We start from the raw sequence: 6163 nt of genomic DNA on the forward strand, positions 1-6163 counted from the left end.
TGCATAATCTTATAATTATAATTACCTACGATTATTTAATAAAATAAATAAATTACATAAATATATACTATTTAAACAAATAAATAATATATTAATTAACAATTAAAAACAATTAAATCTAACTAAACTAAGTTTCATTCTAACACAAAATAAATATATGGTTTTATAATTGCCTAAATTCATCCAATAAAGAAACGAATTAAAAATATATGTACGAATTAAACAAATAAATTAGATACATTCACCAATTAAATATAGCACAAAATACAAATAAATAAATAAAATTGAATAATAATAATAAAAGAAAACAAAGAAAAAATGTCTTTATCCTTTGTAATTCCAAAAAGAAAGGAATGAAGTGGTCCCAAATCTAATAAAACAGAATAAATAAAATTAGATTACAAATAGAATAAACAAACAAAAGAACAAACAAACAAAAAATGGAAAAAAAAAAGGAGCTAGCCACTCACCGGAGGAGGTGGCGGCAGCGGAAGAGCGGAAGAGGCGGCACGCCGGCGACAGGACAGAGGGAGGCGGTGGCGGAGCAGTGAAGCGGCAGCGGTGGAATAAAAAATTGGTGGTGGGGTAGGCGTTTAAAAAAAGGGTTAGGGGTGTATTTTTTAGATGGTTGTCTCTGGAAGAGACGACCACCTAAAACGTGGCAGATTTTGAGACGTGATCGTCTCTTGACCACCTTACGTGGCGCTACGTTGCATGGTCGTCTTAGAGACGACCACGAGGTCCTTTGGTTTTTTAAAACAACCATATTTTTAAAAAGTTTTAAAAACTACGTATTTCGAATATTTTTAATTAAATTTCAATATTTTTAAAATAAGTTTAATATATAATAATATTAAAAAAAACTCACTTTAAAATACATCATTACATTAAAAATATATATAAATTTTGATAAATATATTATTTGATATTATAAATTCATTCCATTTAATTAAAATTAAAACATGGAAAATATAACATATTATAAATTATACAACATCATAAAATAATAATTATATAAATTTTATAATAAAAATATTAATAAATTAATTAATATTATTTTAGGTTAAACTAAATATTTGGTTGGTAACTATTATTGGTTTACAAATATATTGTTAAACACATTGAATAATTTTTTGAATTCGAATATGTATTAGGTAGTAAAAAATTGTTTTAAATTTTTTTTCTTTATAAATATGTGGATTTTTTTTGTAGAATTATTGTTTTACATTATATAAAATTTATAATATATTATAGTTTACATGTTTTAATTTTAACAGAAATTAAATGAATTTAAAACATGAAATAGTATATTTATCATTTTTATGCAATTCTGCATCTTAAATCTCAAATTCAAAATCGGAAATGCTACTAACATGAAGATGTTAGTTTTTAAAATTTCCAACTATTTGGATCAGAATCCGATAACATTTTTTCAAAAACAAATCTACCGAACAAATATTTATTGAATTTATATGATTTGGTGAATTTGAAAAAAAGAAATTGAATCAAATTGCATACCAAACAGGTGGGCAACAAAGTTGACACCAAAGTTGAATGAAATGTTTGTAGTGTTTTCGAATGTGTGTGTGGTAGCATATGTAAAAATTGAATTTCAATTTAAAAAATTGTTCAATGTATTTAATAATATATTGGTAAACAGGTGATAGTTACCGACTAATATTTAGTTTTCTAAAAAAAATAATATTTAATTAATCTAAAATATTATTAACATATTTATCTATGTTATAAATTCTTAGAATTATTATTTTACAATATTATATGATATATAATATATTATATTTTACATGTTTTAACTTAGAAAAAAAACTATATAAGTTTTATAACATTCAGAGTTTTGATTTTTTATCTTTTTATTATAATCAGACATTTTAAAGTTTCAAATTCAAAATCTGAAAATATTAAAGAAATATAAAAAAAATGTTTAAACAAAATAATAATAATATAATTTACACTATTTTGTTTATTTCAAATACATATTCATCGAATCCTTTGATTACGTGAATCCGAAAGTAATAAACAAAATCTATATCACATACTAAACATCTCTTAATATATATTAATTATGTTTAGGTTGGATAATATATTTATTTTAGAATATTAAAATATTGGTTAAAAGAGGTATTTAGATACTTTTCATTATTTTTTAACCTCCAACTTAAAGTGAAGAAGTAGATATCATTTACTGCTGAGCTTAGCTAGATAATTTTTTTTTTTAAAGTTAAAAAGGCGTATATACAAATATGAAGTTGATTAACTGAATTTATAATTAAAATTTTTGTAATTTAATTTTAAATTTTAATTGAAACCTTATTTTATTTTCTAAACTCTAATTGACTGCTACTTAGTATTGGTCATGCTAAAAAATTTAGATATTTGTACCATGTGGAAGTAAGAAACCAAGCCATATATGTTTGGAATAGATTCTCTTTTGAGAGAGTTGAAAGCACTATCTCGTCGAGATGTTCTATACATCTACAATTTCTCAAGGCATTTCTTTAGACAAATACCTGTTTTTTCCTCTTTTCGGATGGTAAATATTTATAAGAACATGGAGTCATAGGTCTCTCTATCCCGTGATTCCAGATAAACAGATTAGTTAGACAATTTATTTTTCTTCTTTTAAAACTTTCATAAAATAAAATTTTATCACTATTATCAATATCAACTCGACTCATTTTCGATATAAGTCCACTTCAAAATATACTAATGTATGTATCCAAAGTTAACATTATCATTTTTTATAGTACAATAATTGCGAGAGCAGAGAATCAAATCATTAATCTCTAAAATGATAATATAGATATCTCGTCAATAACATTACATTAAAATTAACATTATCATTTTAATATTTATTTATTATTATTTTGGCTGAGGAGAAGCTTTTGAAGGAGGAGTTGGAGGAAACCGTACGGCCGGTGTCGATGAATCCAAAGTGGGATACGGCACTGAATCAGAATGTTCCAATATTTAAACGCCAGCTCATTTAGGTAAATACACAAATTAACTTCATCTTGGAGAACTCAAAATTAAAAAAAAAAAAAAAAAGAAACCATTGATTTTGAAAATGACGAGCAAATGCCACATTAGCATATTGTTTTAGTGACACTAATGGAACCAGACCTTTTTTTTTCCTTTAATATTACTGTTTGACGAGAAATTCAATGAAAAAAAATCGAATTAATTAACTTGTATTTGTATTTATGCATGTGGGTATTACAATCTCTAATGTATAGTCCTCTGATTAATTCTCTCAAATGTAACTTTAATTCAATGGCTCATGAGCTTGTTATTGAATGGATGATGCTTCAGCTTCTTGCTTGACAAAAGATTTTTGAAGTCTTCGGCTTTGAGTTTGTTTGAAAGACTTTGACTTGTTGATGAAGTTCTTTGGCTTGTAGCTTGATGAAGACTTTGAAGTCTTTGGCTTTGCGCTGGTGAAGTGTTTCGATTTTGCAGCTTTTGAAGTGCTTCGACTTTGCAGCTTGTGAAGTGTTTCGACTTTGCAGTTTGTTGAAATTCTTCGGCTTTGTAGCTTGTGAAGTTCTTTGGTTTTGCAGATTGTGAAGTGCTTCGACTTTGCGCAGCTTGTTGAAGTTCTTTGGCTTTGCAGCTTTTGAAGTTCTTCGCCTTTACAGCTTGTGAAGTTCTTCGACTTTGCAGATTGTGAAGTGCTTCGGCTTTGCGCTGCTTGTTGAAGTTCTTCAGTCAGTTTGATGAAGACTTTGCAGTTTGATGGAGTCTTCAAATATTTTTGCTTAGGAGAGAATATTCAATGTTCTTGAAGTCTCGTACTCTTCAAGTCTCGAATTCTTCAAATCATGTTGGCTTTGAATGTTTCACTTGACTCCGAAGGATTGTAGATGATTCTGAATCTCCAATTCTTTTAGATCTCTTCCAATTCTTCTTCCTCTTGGCTTCTTCGCCCCCCAAATGAGACGTGATTTTCTCTATTTATAGAGTCCTGGTGGGTCTTATATGGGTCATGGGCTTGGGCCCAGTCTCATCATGGGTTTTGATCCAATTAATTGATTTCGTCGGACGACCATAAAAGAGACACGTGGCACAATTTGATTTGCTGATTTAAAATTAAGTTAGGACACATGTAATTTTATGATTGGTTCCAAAATATAATTTTAAATTATGACGTGACATTTAGTAATTTGTCAAAATTTCTCATTCAACAATTACTTTTTATTAAACTTATCCAAAAAAATATATCATTTTGCAAACTATTTTCAAAAATAATACTTGGAAAATATTTGTCGTCTCTTCTATAAATGTGTTTATATGGTAGTCTCTTTGAGCGACAACAATATTATAATTATAAAAATAACGTCTAAAAAATTAAATTATACGTCGGCGCAGTGGAAAAGCACCCATAAAGTTTGAACCAAGGCCTAAATGACAAAAGTTGGGAACTTCCCCACTCCACAGACATATAATTTCATGTTTGAAACACTATTTTTATATTATATATTATTGCAATGTTTTTTTTTAAACTATATCTAAATGAGGGTATGGAGGAGAATTTTAACTCTCCATTTTGTTCTAATGCTATATCTAAATACGACTATGGAGGAGAATTTTTAACTCCTCATTTTGCCCCCAACTTTTTAGTATATACTCAATATACCCTTCAACTTTTACAAAAAACGAATACTTAGACTAGGTGTCTGTTGAGAGAAATTAATCTAAATGAGTTGTAACTATTCGATAAATAATGCAAACATTCGCATATAGATGTGATTGAAAATTATTATAAAATGACAGAAATCATGTATTTTTTTTTCTTCCGCCCAAAATTCATTTTCAAAATGTAAATGAAGATTTTGTCTTTGAAATTTATTTTAGTAGATGAAAAGGTAGAGTATAATATTATATTTATTAATGTTATCTTCAAGTTTTAATTATCTATAGATTATTTAAAAAAATTTTGTGCGTAGATTACAAAATACAATATATTCATGTTATATTTTAGTTTTAATTTCCTAATAAGAGGCATAGCAACAACTTTTGGGCTTCACAAAACTGCTTCCATATCCGAAAATACTCTGTATCTTGTGATGAGAGGTTTCATATGGTGATCTTCCTAGGAGGAAGTTCTTCCAACAAAGGTATGGGAACTCTTCCAACAAAGGTATGGGAACTGTATGTGTTATATGTAGGAAAATGGTCATTATTAATTTCTTCAATGAAAAAACAAAAATGAAAGAAAAAAAATAAAATATAGAATAAAAAAAAAGAAAAATTAAAAGATCAGTAAAGAAAATTTCATGAGTAAAAATGAATTTTTAAAATAAAGATTTGAAAATCGTAAATATACCTCTAACACAGCTGGAACTAACAATAAAATATGATTTTCGACCTTTTTTAATATATTTTATTTAATAATTTTTATATTTAATATGTAACTTAAAATATCATGTTTAATATTTTAAATAGATTTTGTCCTTCAAACTTTTATGAGATGCGACCGTTCGAGTTGAAGTGTTTGTTGAGAGAATGGTGTGTTCTTTCATATATGAGTGTGATCGAGATTATGACATCACGATCTACCTCTTAAAGATGTTGTTGTACCTATCATTTGACAAAAAGTCCATGAGTATTTGAATAATTTTAGTTCACATTTTACTTTCCTATGTTGACTTTTAAAATTTTATCTTGTCCTTCAATTTCAGATGTAATATTTTTCCTTCAATTACACATCAAATAACAATTTAGTTCATACTCAAAGTTGTCATCATCTATTAAGTTCTTTATTATTTATCTATTTCATTAATTTTAAAATTCATATCAAATATTTAATATTTAAGCATCAATATAAAGATATTCATTCAAATTTGAAATATCAAACATAAAAAGTTATATTCCAAAAATTTTAAACCAATCTAACTAAAAGAATAAAAGGTACATAATTAAATAAACTAGAAGCAAAAAATCATCTCAAGATTGTTAGAGCTATGCGCAGAGAAATAAGGAAACACGAAACTAAACAATCTGAACCTACCAGTAGCATTGTTTACTTAAGATAATTTTGTTCCCTCTATGATACTCAAAGTATCCGGAATAATTGTCTCCCAGATAGAACGGATTACCAACTTGTGAATGCAGTGCAACACTCAACGAACCCTTAGTATTTAAG

The sequence above is a fragment of the Momordica charantia genome (assembly GCF_013281855.1).
Source record: "Momordica charantia cultivar OHB3-1 chromosome 3 unlocalized genomic scaffold, Mcharantia_2.0 BLBB01000003.1, whole genome shotgun sequence".
NCBI lineage: Eukaryota > Viridiplantae > Streptophyta > Magnoliopsida > Cucurbitales > Cucurbitaceae > Momordica > Momordica charantia.